Source organism: Panthera onca, chromosome C1 (assembly GCF_046562875.1).
Source record: "Panthera onca isolate mPanOnc1 chromosome C1, mPanOnc1 haplotype 2, whole genome shotgun sequence".
In the NCBI taxonomy this organism is placed as follows: domain Eukaryota; kingdom Metazoa; phylum Chordata; class Mammalia; order Carnivora; family Felidae; genus Panthera; species Panthera onca.
The window spans coordinates 69,853,189-69,868,871 of NC_138346.1; the positions used below are offsets into that span (position 1 = coordinate 69,853,189).

Genomic DNA, 15,683 nt, shown 5'->3' on the forward strand with positions numbered 1-15,683 from the left:
CATGTCCTAACATCTCATATTTCTTAGTTCATTATTGCTTTCTCAGTTCCTCCCTAGAATAGCATCAGAATATTGGAGAGTAGTGTGTCTTACGCAACCTTGTACCAGAGAGCAAAAGTCAAAGTCTAGATATGTGATGCTATCTGGCGACTCATGTCACAGGACAAGATCTCTTATTCGCTTGATTGTAGCTTGCCCTGCTAGAACCTTTAGATAATGAGTAAGGCCTGTGTAACTCAAGATCTTATCTCTTTGCCATAACCTCCATTTGTCCCTGTGCCTGGCTGTCCACTTTAGGGCCACCACAGTAAAGCCCCATGTGGGCCCCCTGGCTCTCAAATTTGTAGCCATGTCAAGTGTGACTAGAGATGGTTGGAAAAGTTAAACCTCAGGGCTGCCAAGTTTACTTTCTTATGTTGTACCCTTAATGGATGAAGAATAGTGTGGTTTCTGTCAGGGTTCCTACAGGGAGCAGGATCTGGAGTTTTCCTTTCCCTCACTTCTATCTAACTTACCTTTCCATTTTGACCAATATTGTGTTTTCAGTGAACCCAGCCTTCAAATCTGTTGTCTCACAGAGCCATCCTTTTTCTTTTGTATGACATTTAAAACCTTACAAATCCTAATTGTTATCACATTGCTCACTCCATGCGTTGAGGTAAGCAAAGTGAAGGTCTAGTACTCAGGCCAATAAGAAAACACCTTACTAATTTTTAGGATATTAACCCAATTATTATTTCAATAACTTATCAGAGACAAAATGAATGAAAATAAAAACATCTAAATCACCAGCTTCATGCTTTATTTGCATAATATTGGCAGAAAATTGAGACTAGAAAAGTGGAAGATATTTTAATAAATTGTGAGTCGCATGTAAGTTAATAAAAATAGGGTATCTTTGTTGTCTCTAGAAATACACATCTAGGGGCACCCAGGTGGCTCAGTTGGTTGAGCGCCTGACTTCGGCCCAGGTCATGATCTCACAGTTCGTGAGTTTGAGCCCTGCGTCGGGCTCTATGCTGACAGCCCAGAGCCTGGAGCCTGCTTCAGATTCTGTATCTCCCTCTCTCTCTGCCCCATCCCCATTCATGCTCTGTCTCTCTCTGTCTTAAAAACAAATAAAATATTGATAAAAATTTAAAAAAAAAGAAATACACATGTAAAAACGGTTCTCTAACTACTTTTATTTTCCAGTTCAATCTCCCTATGTCCTAAGCTTTGGGAGAAGAGCTCTCCATAGAGGTAATATTTCTTGAAAATGATGTAGGTAGCCAGACCTAGGTGGGAAAAAGAACTCATTAGCTATTCCCTAAAGGAGCTGTGGTACCTAAAATGAAAACATAAATGCCTTCTTTGCTTGCCTAGGCTCCCTAACCTCTCAAGTTATATTGCCATAATGTACTTTTCAAAACGTTAAGAAAAATGCTCCCATATGACTTTGAAAGGATACGCCACACTCTCCTGACCTTATTTCCAAATTTTGGGTTTTGTGCTCCTGTTTCCCTTTCCAAGCTCATTCCGTTGTTCAGTTTAGCATATCTTTGTTATATAAAAGTACTGGTGAGAGAAAGAGGCACAGAGTGAGTGTAATCATGCCCGAGTTCCCTGTTCTCCTAAGGGGAGGTTGGAATCAGAATACTCCTAGGGATGATCTGCTTTGAGCTTGAATTAGACACAGTTAGATTTGGACATAGACTGTTCCAGACCATAACCTCCTGGCTGCTTTATCCAAAGCCCAGGCCAGAACTCGGGTCTTATAGCACGAGGACACCCTCCCACTGACCCTCCACTCATTTGATTCCTTGACTCCTCCAGAGTCACATGTAGTGTCCAGACCTCTTTCAGGAGCTGCTACTCAAGTCCCCACTTCTCCCCTCCCTCTCCCTCTACTTTCTGCCAAATATCCTTTCAAAAGGAGGAAAAAGCAGCAAGAAGTTTGGCTTAACTTTATTTATGCACACTTAGCACTTTCTCCCTTAACTAACTTATCTTGCCTCTGGGCCAAAATACCTAAAATACCTTCACAGTGAAATCCAAAAGAAATATCCATGAAAAGGTTGGACTAAGTGATCTCTAAGGGCCCATCTATGACTTCATATGAGAACAACAATGCAAAGGAAAAATCCAATCCAGTCCTTAAAAAATTCTATAAGTATTGAAAATCCATTCTGTGTGACATGTGGAGTGATGGTATCTAAAAAAAAAAAAAAAAAAAAAAAAAAGACCCATTTCTATCCTCAGGAACCCTATAACCTCATTCTGAAGTATAGAAGGCTTACATGTGAAAAAAGTTAAATGATATTTGAGAAGTTCGTTCATTTATTCATGAATGATAAAGAAACTCACAGTCTGGTGGGGCTTTACTTACAGATGGTGAAGTAAACAGTTATGAAGGGACCACAATAGGGAAAATAAAAGATACTTGGCAATTCATGGAGGAACAGTACCCAACCACCTCCTATATGGGAAGATAAAAATATCTTCTTGGGAAAAATAATATCAGACTGAGATTTGAAGAGAGAGAGAGAGAGAGAGAGAGAGAGAGAGAGAGAGTGTGTGTGTGTGCGTATTGGAACCATAATTAAATGGAATCAGGGAGGAGAAAACAATCTGATTAAAGGCAGTACCACTTGTAAAGATTCAAATGTTACAGTAAGGGCATCTCCTTTTCAGGAAGCTATGTAATAGTAATTTAGTCTGGCTATAGAATGTTTAAACATCAATGTAGAGGGGCGCCTGGGTAGCTCAGTCAGTTAGGTGTCTGACTTCAGCTCAAGTCATGATCTCACAGTTCATGAGTTCAAGCCTCGCATCACGCTCTTTGCTGACAGCTAGGAGCCTGGGCCTGCTTTGGATTCTGTGTCTCCCTCTTTCTCTGCCCCTCTCCAGCTTATGCTCTGTCTCTCTCTCTCTCTCTATCAAAAATAAATAAACATTAGAAATTTTTAAATAAAATAAACATCAATGTAGCATCATACAGTAATGCACAGTTCAGAAGATGCCATAGGAAAACATGCTAGTTGCATGAAGTGAATAGAATGCTAGAAATTCAGAGGTTGATTAACAAAAATTACTTAAAATTAGCTACACCAACACATGTGGAGAGGGTATGAGGGAATGATGATGAGTGATTCCTGGTAGAATTAATAATGTGATCAAAGGCAGAGTCAGCAGAATGCATGGAATTGTGAGTGGTCTATAGGTAGGCCTATTGGACTAAAGTTAGAGTGTGAATAGGAATTCACTGGGTAAAATTTGCCACTTCCAAATATGCTTTTTTCCTATTGCTGAATAAAGAGAACAGTTTTGATAGCCCCACAGAGTCCCTCACTTAAGCACTGGTAGGGATGGGAAATTACACTAACATGGAAAATCAGAGGGAAGTGACTTCTGAGTGCCATGTTATGCCCAGAACAGTCTGTATTAGAGGTGCCCTGGTTGGGCCCAGAATTTGGCATCATCCTGTGCCTGCAGCATGAACTTTAATACTACTGAAATCAATTTTTTGTGTGTTTGTTTAGAGTTAAAATACCTATTTATGCCAGCTGCATGTTTTTTGTCAGCAAATCATGCCATCAGCCCCTCACACAGAATCCCTCTCTCCTCGGGCTAGCTGTGGCTCACTGCCTAAGCTACTTGTGTTTGCATGTGTAGATATGGTCAGCACATGAAAGTCAAATTCCTTCTTCAAAATGCAGCTCCTTTGTAAACACCTCAGCCCAAGTACAACCCCAAATACTAGCTGGATTTGGAATCTGACAGAATGGAATAAACCTATCTAAGAAATACAAAGATGGAATGTTTCCTAAGTTAGAAACAGCTAAGGGAGGGGAGCCTGGATGACTCAGTCGGTTAAGCATCCAACTTCAGCTCAGTTCATGATCTCACAGTTCGTGGGTTCGAGCCCCGCATCAGGCTCTGTGCTGACAGCTCAGAGCCTGGAGCCTACTTCGGATTCTGTGTCTCCCTCTCTCTGACCCTCCCCTGCCCACTCTCTGTCTTTTCCTCTCTCAAAAATAAATAAATAGTAAAAAACCGTATTTAAAAAAAGAAACAGCTAAGGGAGTAAGTCAGATTTTGTATATTAAGAAATTTTGTAAGTCAACCAAGCCCATATTTTCAGAATGTTGTAATTATAATCATATCTTCAAGCTGACTGAATTTGTTAGAGTCAGAGGAGATCAAAGGTGTACTTAAAAATTTATATTTTCATCCAAAGGTGTGCGAAATGTACACTATTAACTATTACATGTTTGGAAAATAATTTGTATAGTGTGTTTAGAATTTTCATTCAACTTACATAAGTATATAATTAAGGAGAGTGAATATTGTTAATAATGAGAATAATTTCATAGAGCTTATATTATTATGCATTAATGTCCACTGGATACAGATTAAAAATGAAGTAATAACTCCAGATATTTTTTTATTCCAAAAGAGTTTTCATTTTCTCAAAATTTAGCAACTATGTAGTCAACTTGCATTCTGTTAATATACAAGCCATGTTTCTACTACTTTTTAAAACATTTATGTTTCTAATTGGAAAATGAATGTATATTCATAGGCAAATAAAGACATGAAGAAAACAATTTATGATCTCACTACCTACAAGTAATCACTATTCATAGTTTGACGTATTTATGTCTAGTCTTTTTAAAATCTATGTATGTGTTTTACAAGTTGGATCTTAGATATACATGTTGTATCTTTTTTTTTTTTTTTTTTGCATCAGCTTTTTTGAACATTATTCCAAGCCAATATGTGTTATTGGAAGGACCAATTTTGGTAGTATCATAATAATCTAAACTGAATGGATCCTAGCTTATTTAGTGAGTTCTCTGATTGCCATACATTTAAGCTGTTTTCATCTTTTTCCTGTTTAAAATGACATTTTAGTGGATGTCTTTGTTTAAATCTTTTATTTATGATTCTGGTTGTTTTAATAAGATAGATTTCTGGAAGAATTACTGAATCAAAGTGTAGGAACTATAAAAATCAACTTCCCACATTTTTCTTCAGGAATTTATTTCATTTTTTTCAATGTATTTATACTCAGGTATGCAAGCCTGAAATCCTCAACAGCACTGTTATTTTTGTTGGTCACCATGATAGGCAGAAAAAGACGACCTATTCAAATTTACATTGATATGATTAATAGTGAGGTGGAACGTTTTCACATTTAGAAGCCATTTATACTGCTTCTATTAATTGTTCATATCCTCTATAACATTTCCATTTCTTTCCGATTAATTGAATAGAATTTAGGATTTAAGACTGAGTAGAAAAAAAAAATAATTTAAAAAATGATAACAGTAAATGTCACCTTGTAATTAAATGAATACTTAAAAATTAATCAACTTTTAATTTACTGTCAGTTAGTTCAATGAGAATTTTAATTAACACAATAATTTTTAACTCTCTTCAGTTTTTTTTTTTAAGCTTGACTTTTAAAAAATTAACTTTTGAATTCCAAAATCAGGTTTCTCACTGAAGGCTGTACATTGTCACAGTCTCCTTTCATTTCTCCCGGGCCACATATTTCAGCCACATGCTCAAGCTGATTACCCAGTAGCAGCTGAAAAGGATGTGAAAAAAAAAATTATGGGCCAGAGAAATAAATCTTTAACAATAGAATTTCAAGGTAGCGAGAGAGATTTATTTATGTACAAAGGGATCTTCTACTATGTAGTCAGCCATTGCTTATAAAAATCTGTCCTGAACAGGATATTAATCTTTCTAGTACAACTAAAATAAAGTAGAAAAAAAATAGCACATAGCAAAATAGAATTTGCTAGGAAGGCATGCAGTATATCCACCTAATATGCTACCAGGAAGTATAAAAAGACTTGGAAAATTAGAATTAAACCCTAAATAACTATCTTAGTTGTGCTTAAGGTATAAGTGGAACCCCAGATTTTTTGACTTGTATGAGTTACGGAATTTTTCTCACTGACTCCGTCAAGGGTCTATCTCAATACCAAGAAAAACAAATTATCAAGCTAAGTAACAGGGATGGTGCAAGCTTTCAAGGGGATAGGGTTAAAGCCAAAAATTGAAACTTTCAACAGCTATAGTGTCTTCTTAGATGTAGAGTAACTTTTTTTCAGAAAATGATAGTTGCAGAACTCAAATTAAAGCAGAATTTTAGTGCTCACATCTATCAGCTTCTAGGCATCTAGAAATCAAAACAAAGGAAATTTGTCAAAAGATTAAAAGTTTTACTTTTTCCTTGAGATTCAAAAAATTAAAAATGCATTCTGTATTCCGTTTCCAGAGATTTCTAGTTATAAATCCCTAGATGTCTGTTTATTGCTAGCCACTGGACCATTACAAGTTTGAGAGTTGCTACCACAAGAACCCTAATAGGTTTTAACAAGTCTTCTCTGAAATGATATACTTTGTCATAGCTCCAGAGCAGCCTAAATTGAAAAGCAAAATTAATCTGCTGCTATAAAGGTGAATTTTAGTCTATCATGTAGTCTGTGACAGTAATTAATGCTGCTTTACTTTCTTTTTATGCTCAGCCCAAGAGCCCTGGTAGTAATTTAGGTGTGTAGAAAACTGATGTTGAACTTCATTCATTTCAGCCACACAGGATGAGGAGAGATCGACATGTTTGCATACTCTCAATCTCTCCAAAAAAGAAGGCTTTGATACGCATTTCCTTTTTACAGTTCTCATGTAATGTTAGATAATTTTCTATTTTCCAGTGAGGAAAGAAAATTGATCAGGCACCTCTATGGTAGCTTTTTTTTTTTTTTTTTAATTTTTTTTTGACATTTTATTTATTTTTGAGACAGAGAGAGAAAGAGCATGAACGGGGGAGGGTCAGAGAGAGAGGGAGACACAGAATCCGAAGCAGGCTCCAGGCTCTGAGCTGTCAGCACAGAGCCCGACGCGGGGCTCGCAACAGACATTGAGATCATGACCTGAGCCGAAGTCGGACGCTTAACCGACTGAGCCACCCAGGCGCCTATGGTAGCTTTTAAAAATGTGGATAAGTTGATGGTATTTTAAGACTAACTTTTGAAAGAGGTTATTTCCCGCTGTGTACTAATGCAGATAAATGAAAACAACATTGTTAACTATTCAATGGTACTCAATTCTTACATACCACTCCTGCTTTTAATATAAACAATTCAGGTGAGAGACTCCTTTCTTTTTATGAACATTGTTTTTTCTTGTTTCACAGGTCAAGGTGACTTCTTTTCCTTCTTTCTAAGGCAAGAAAATCTCAACTAATACCTTAGCTTGAAAACAGGGGAATAGGAGATAGATATGAAAGATTTAGAGAAAGTAAAATCAAAAGGTCAAAAATATTTGAGAGGCTCAGGTGAGGAAGAGGAATACTTCCAGAATAGCTCTCTTATTTGTGGCTTTAGTCATTTGGTAGCTAGTGGCACCTTTTACAAACATAAGAAATACAGAAAGAGGAAAAGATTTATAGGGGAGAACAAACAGTTCAGTTTTGGATGTATTGTATGAAATATACATATACTGTGGAATAAACAGTCAATATTGAAGTGGGAGCTTGAGAGAAAGAAAGAAATTTGGGAATCCTTAACATTTAAAGGGTCTTTGACTCCATGGAGTTGAATGGCATCAGTTAGGTAGAATGGCGATAGTCTACAAATCGATTCCCAGTCTCTCAATGGAAAATTATTATTATTATTTTAAATTTAGGACCAATGAACAATCCATTACTGAAACAAAGAGTAGATTTTCTAGAATGCTTGTATTTATTTTTTTTACTTTCTTTTTTGCTCATAACTTTTGATCATGCATAGCCAACTGAAATTTATTAATTTCCTAAAAAAAATATCGTAAGGGCAGAAGCCACAATTAGGGAAAATGTGCTTTCTTCCTGAAACAATCAAATTTGAAAGAGAATCTCTAGTATAAAATAGAACTTTCTCTAGCTAAGTAAGTAAACTTGCCCTTATGTGTTTGCCACACATATTTTTTCATGTCAGAGAAAAAAAGAGTCAACAGGCCAAGCTTCCTTAACAACTTAAATTACCCTATTTTATGAATTAAGATGTTATTTTTAAGGTATCTATTTTAACTGTATTTTATGACTATCTATGATAAATGCAAGTAATACTGCAAAGTTATTTTATATTTTTTTAAACACTGTACTAGAATAGATTATTAAGGGATAATAAATTACCTTATGAATTTTGGAACTGAATTTTCCATTCTAGAGCGATAGCCTGAGGACAGGATTCAAACATATAATGCATAGAGAATAAGGGCAAAAGTGATTTTGTGTATATAGGATGTTTTCTGAAAGCTGATAGTTTACTCGTTTCTTGAACAGAAGTATGTGGAAAAATATCTCTAGATGTCAAAACTCTGTGATTCTATTATCTTTCTTGAACATAGTAAGAATAATGTTTTCAAAACCCTTTCTGCGTCTTTCATTAAATCTTTGAAAATATGCAATAGAATGAAATCCTTGGCCATATAAATAATGAAAGCATAGCATTTAAATAGAAACAAAAAATCAATCTTCCAGATATAGAACAAATCAAAAAGCAACATGGGAATTTGGGAGTATCAGCGATGCCCCACAAAGTATAGGTTTTTAAAAATAAATAGTTAAAACTACCATGTTCTATTTTATCAGGTCACAATTTATCATCTTGCAATCTGTACACCCCCAAAACACAGGAAAGCCGGATTATAATTTGACATATGTTTCATACTGGCAATATCAATAGTCCACTTTATTTGTATTCTCCAGCCTTGGAACTTAGCAAAAATGAAAAATAACAAGACTCTACATGTCAGAAAACACAGAGTTGACACCATAATTCAGTCTTAAACTCCTAAACTCTGCCTACCTGGTTCTCACAATAACTCCTGCTTGTATGATGCACCAGTCCACCCCTGGTTCCAACCTTGGGCTTCCTGCCATGGTTCCAAGTTGAACTCTATCCAGTCTACAGGAATATAACAAAAAGGGGCCCCCAGTTTCTCTTCCCATTTTAGTGCCTTTCATTAACCTCTTACGGCCTTTCTTTAGGCTTTTGACACACTCAGCTTTCCCGCTCATCGCTTATTTCTCCTTTTCTGATCTCTTTGTTCATTTATTCATATAAAACAATAACTTAATATAACACCAGATGGTGATAAGAGTTATAAAGAAAAATAATTCAGAGTCATAGAATAACTAATATTGGAATATTTTAGATAAAGTGGTTAGGGAAGGTCTTTCTGAAAATGGAATTTGAGCAGAAGCCTGAATAAAGTGAAGGGATGGTTCAAGTAAGTATGTAAGCAGAGGGAATATAGATGTGCAAAGGCCCGTGATGGCAGCAATGTGTTTTCATGTTGACTCATAGAGGGAAGGCAGGAGTTCAGTGAATGAGGAGGAGAAGAGCAGAAAGTAAGGTTCAAAAGATAGACAGAGGCCAGGTCAGGTAGGGTTTTGTTGGCCTTTGAGGAGAATTAGATATTTAGCACCTTCCTCATATGTGTTAGCTTGTGCAGTTTCAAACGTGTTTGGGTTTCACCACTAGCTAGCTACCTTGTCTCAGGTTTCTTTGGGTCAACCCATAACACAGGCTTCCAGTTCAACAGGGCCCTGAAGCGATACCCTTTCTGCCTGCTGGCCCATCAAGGTCTGGCTCTCATGCAGAAGACTTTCCCTGCAATCATCTTTCTAGGCCTCCTACTTATTACCTCTAATTAAACTTACTAGACCATGGCCCTCACCCACTTGAAAGTAGCGAGTAAAAGGAAATGAAATGGCATTTTATTCCAAAATATTGCAATAGATTCTCCCACATGTGCCTTCCCCTACTGCCACCCCTGCCCCTCCTCTGCCCTCACACCTTGTGGACGCTACTAATTTCTTTTTCAGTTGGGCTCAGGAGCATTTACTCTTTCGTGTCCAGGTTATAATACTTTGGAATAGAAATTGCTTTTTAAACTCACAGCAAAACTATTCTCACTTTTCTTCTTTTTTGAAAGTTTTATTTATTTATTTATTTATTTATTTATTTATTTAGAGACAATCCCAAGCAGGCTCCATGCTATCAGTGTGGAGTCTGACACAAACCATGAGATCATGATCTGAGCCAAAATCAAGAGTCAGATGCTTAACCAACTGAGCCACCCAGGCAACCCTCACTTATCTTCTTAAATTTGACATTAATCTATTTGTCAGAGAACATGAATTCAAAAAAAAATGCTGCAGACTGTCCACTCCTTTTAAAAGAGGTGCACGTCATGAAAAGAGTCTTGGGAAAAATAAAGTGCAGTCCCTACCTATTTAACACAGGAAAGGGAACAACCACATACCCAGGTATTTACAATATTTAATATAACTTAACAGGATAGTCTTCTGAAATCCTTCAAGTGATCAGTTATGGTTGAACACATCCTTTATCACAAAGATAATTGTATGACTTATTAACCTTCAAAGAAGACAAGTTAGAATAAACTTTGCCATTGATGGTCCAAACAGAAGGTTGAAAAGATTAATTGTATAGTTTGTTAGGGAATGTGACATTTAAGTCCAAACTGAATAATTGCATGATCATTAAAAGTCACTTGTGACTTGATTTAGAAGTTTAGCCTGAGAAATGTTAACACACACACACACACACACACACACACACACACCACAAAACAAGAAGTTTTTTTGTTTTTTGTTTTAATTGAGAAGTCAGAACAAATGCAATATCCTCAAAAAAATTGTTGGTGAAAGATGTTATAGCTGAATGCAGAGAACCTCGAATGGCAGCCTCATAGTCTCACCTTAAATGAAGGGACCCCTGGTCAACTGATATAATTTGCCCTATTATCTGAAAACCACTGGCTACCAGTAGGTCACACACTTTTACTGGATTATGCACATAGGTACTCTTCTCCAAATACGTAGGGGAGTAAAAGCCTGCTTAGGCATTCTCTCAGGAGTATTGATGTGAACATGATTTACCCTTTAGCTCCTTTCTGGTTGGCCATGTTCTCATTGAATCTTAGAGCAAAAGGGGACTTAAAATCATCTAGATCAGGGATAATAAATAGCATACATGATATCTTTTTTTCTATTTTTCTCTCCCCATGAGAGATATCACTACTCCATGGAAGGTTCTTTCCCATAAAACATACAGTCCACCTCACAATTCCAGAAGAACACTTGAGGCAGCCCCTTCTAGTCAGTTGGTACTCCAGGTAAAAATCACCTGCCATACCTGATCTAGTCCAAATTTCCATTTCACAGGTAAGGAAACAGAGACCCGGAACTCATTTACAGCTGGTTTAGAGATTCAGCCTCTAATCTTGAAATGGGGCTTTTTCCTATTGAAAATAAATTGATCCAGGGGCACCTGGGTGGCTCAGTCGGTTGAGCATCCGACTTTGGCTCAGGTCATGATCTCACAGTCTGTGAGTTTGAGCCCCGCATCGGGCTCTGTGCTGATGGCTCAGAGCCTGGAGCCTGCTTCCGATTCTGTGTCTCCCTCTCTCTCTGCCCCTTCCCTGCTCATGCTCTGTCTCTCTCTGTCTCAAAAATAAATAAAAACATTAAGAAAAAAAATTTAAAAAAAAGAAAATAAATTGATCCATACAAGAAGTAAAACTTTAATCTTGTTTGCTCCATGTTCTAAGTTACAGATCCAAAACATATACATTAAACTACTCAATACTGACCTGACAATTTGAAAGGCTCACTTCTTTACCATTTCTACTCAACACAACAGTAATAGACCATTTAGGGAGTTGTCACTGAAACTAGTTCTTTTCATATGGGCCAGATAAAATTTTCCTAAATACTGGGAAGCATGCTAGTTGTCTTGTAATTTAAAAAAAAAAAATTAAAAAACGCATATATATAGCACAGACAGAATCTTTCACCCTCAAATTGTCTGGTTTGTCCATGAAATAATGTCAAAGCAGGGTGCCATAATTTGTAAAGTGCCCTGAGGGAAGATGCCAGCTAAAGGTGATCACCTTGCCATTTCTGCTTCGTCTTGTTTAACTCAGTGAGCCTTCTATTTGTCTTTCTCTGAGGCTCAGTGTGGAGAATACGGCAATCACCAGAATTTAAAAATAACACAATGTAGAACCATTGCCCCTAAGCCCATAACAGGTGATATTCTGCAGAGAGCAGTCCTGGGTGCATTTAACATCTCTGTGTGTGATTGATTACGAGCTGGAGAGTAGTCATTAAATTTGCCAAGTACATCATATCATCAGGATGGGTGAGCACCTTGGAAGACAGAATTAGAATTAAAAATGACCTTGACAGTTAGAAAAATGATTACAAGCAAATGAAATTGAGTTCCCTAGAATCAACCTTGTAGCAACATACTAAAGAGACCACAGACTGCACAAATTCAAGTGTGAAATGGATGAGTTGAGCAGATACTTGTTGTTGCCTAGTGAGCCACAAGCTGTACATACTTTGGTCAGCATTATTTTGCTGATTAGAAATGTATCCTAATTCCAGATTGTATAATTAAAAACCAGGGTAATATGTATCTCATAAAATGTATAATCTAATATTTGACTAAGTATAATATATAATTTTGTTAATGGATTAATGAAACTGTAGATTCATCATTAAGTAACATTTTAAAATTAATTTATGAGGTATATAAATTAAGAAACTCTTGGAAACCCTGGAAAAGAAGCAGAAACCTAGGATGTAAATAATTACAAGGAAAGTAGAAAAGTTAGGAAATGTTAATAAAAGGATTTAGAAAGGTTAAGAGTATAAAGCTGGTCAATGTTTAAAGAGAAATGAAGAGAAAATATGTTAAATAACATCACGAAGAGTTTAGGCCATAAATAAAGACAAAAGATCTTGAATGTTATAAAGTCGGCCTTGATTTGGGAACATTACTTCATAGACAGAGTGTTGATCTAGGTTGTTAACTCAACAGCTTTGCTTGGATGCAACAATGTGAAAGAATTAGGATGCTGTGATCTTGTAAGGGTCAAATATTATGTGGAGTATTGATTGCTGTCCCTGAAGAAATGCTAGTTTATGATAACTTCTTGAGTCATATAACCTTTCATGATAAGTGATTACAAAGTTATTGCTTCAACTATTGAGAAATTATGAAATTCTCTCAAAGCCTTTTAATAAAATCTTTAATATTATTTGATATAGAATCACAAAGATTATGCTGATACCACGTAATATCTCTATTGTGCAAGGCAGGAAAAACTGGTTTGGGATCTTCTGTTATTTGTGAAACTTTAATGCTAAAAAGGACTTTTGACCTAATCCCATTAATCATTTCATTTGGCATATTTAATTGTAACAACACCTTTAATAATTATAAATCTTTGAAATGATAGCCACACAGTACTTTTCAGTGAGTGGTAACATTTTTTAAATTAACCAAATCACTCAGTGAAGGAACTTTTAAATTGGCTTAAATGCACATAAAATATTTAGCCTATATGGTGTTTTATAGCTTTTACTGCAGTATTAAAATATTGCACTTCTTAAATACCTAGGGAAACTTTTGATTCCCACCCCCCCTTTTTTTGCCACATGTAACACTGACCGAATTTTAGCAGTTTTAAAAGACTATACATTCGGATATCTATAGCTTATATTGACATTTAACGCCCTTCAGATGAGTCTTTGCATAATTTAACTGATTTTTCTTACTGTGTTCTTAATTTGCAGCAAAATGTGACCTTTTCTGGTAAGATTTCACCTCTGTTGTTATATCCTTACCTTATAAACAAAGAAAACTGGCAACTTCCACATGAACCTCACAGGTGTTCTAAAGGGATTCCCCAAAGTATCTTTAGCACACAGCTAGATTCTACATAGTTTAACTTGTGTGCACAGTGTTGGTTCCAGCAACTTATTTACCATGAAAGAGATGTTGGTATCTGTAATATCAGCTGTGTGCAAGCCATGGGAGTAAGAAGAGAGAAAGAGTGAAAGAATGAACACTGGTACTGGGTAAACAAACAGGCTGAGGATTGGCTAGAAATACTGAGACTTCAGAGTAGGAATGTTCTCTGGGAAATAGTGTGCAAACAGAATTCTAATGTAGATTTGGCAGTTTATGTATCTGATAAAATGAATATCCAAACATGTTCCCATTTCTGATAGCAGGAAAATAATGGATTTTCCAAAATGTTCTTTTGGTGTTGCTACATCCTCTTTCCCTTGCCCTCATCTCAATACTCATCCCCAGTAAGAAACTTTGCTTTGGTTGATGAGCAGTGACATATGGCGGGGGGGGGGGGGATTGATAAAGGCTAAACATGGTTGAAGCAATTTCATGAAGGCTGTAGTTCCAACAGGAATATTCACTGGTTATAAACTAGCATGTCTATTAAATAAACTAGAAATGTTCTTCTAAAAGACAGCGATGGGGATGTGCTCCCTCCCACCCCAAATTGTTAAGGACTTTGCTAAAATTATAAGGTTAATTTGGAACATGATGATGTATGCTATGCAACCAGAGAAAACTGCCACTAGATGAAAGAAGACCTGGTCCCAAAAGGCCATGGAAGACAGGATTCTGTGCTCAAAATGATGCTACTAGGGCCATAGTCCTTCCTTCATTCTTCAGATATAGGATTAGCCAGTCAAATGTAAATGCAGCACAAGACAGGAAAGATAGCACTAAAATGATCTTATGCAACATTTGAACAAAAGTGTGCAATATCTGAGTTCTTGTCCATGGGTCTGTTGACTCAATAAATACATAAATTGGTCTGTTTTGAAGATAATTCGATTCAGCTCTCTTTCTTTGGTTATGAGATTGAATCTTTGACAAGTATTATTAGAAACAAAACTAGAGAAATCATCTTCATTCTCATTTAGAAATGAGAACTCTGCAAGCTGAGAAATGTCAAGTAGACACACAGCCCTATTGTTGTTGTTATTAGTTATCAAGACTGAAGATTTGGCCTGAAATCAGGGAAAATCATATTATCACAGGTGAGAAGTGGCCATTCTTATCCCTGCCCAACCCATTCCAACTTAAATAACCGAAGAACAATATTGAAGAATTGCACATTTCAGAATTGCACAGGGTGCCTTTTCTGGAAACAACAACAAAAAATCTTTGCTTCCAATACTATATTGGGTCAAATTTTTTGAGATTGGACTAGACTAAACTAATATTGACTATATTATAGTGTGCATTTAGAAATGTTTAACATCACTATTCCCAAAGTCAGCCGCCTTGTCCATAATACAGAATACCTGTCAATTCTGTCTGCTTACATTATTATTCCCATTATACTGGAGAGGAAAAATGAAGCTATTTGGTTAAAGCAAAGCAAATTCTTAAATATAATTTCCATTAATTATGCCAGGGATCAGCAAATTAAGGTCCAGGGGCCAAATGCAGCCTGCAGCCTACTTTTTTATGGCCCTGGAACTAAAAATGATTTTTACACTTTTAAAGGAATATTTTTAAAAAATATGCAGTGACATGAACTTGTGTGACCCACAAAACCTAAACTATTTTCTATTTTGTGGCCTTTGCAGGGCAATTAATAATATATGGGCACACCTCGGTTTATTGTGCTTTGCAGATACTGTGATTTTTTTACAAATTGAACCCTGCATGGAGCAAGTCTGTCAGTGCATTTTTTTTCCCAACATTTGCTCATTTCATGGCCCTGTGCCACATTTTAACAATTTTTGCAATATTTCAAACTTTTTCATTATTACTATATTTGTTACG

General features: G+C 36.3%; 1 protein-coding gene across 3 annotated transcripts in view; it reads left to right on the forward strand.

Annotated features, from left to right (window-relative positions):
* KCNH7 (potassium voltage-gated channel subfamily H member 7) overlaps positions 1-15,683 on the forward strand; it is a 477,468-nt gene that overhangs the window by 240,220 nt on the left and 221,565 nt on the right. The gene's annotated exons all lie outside the window — the stretch shown is intronic.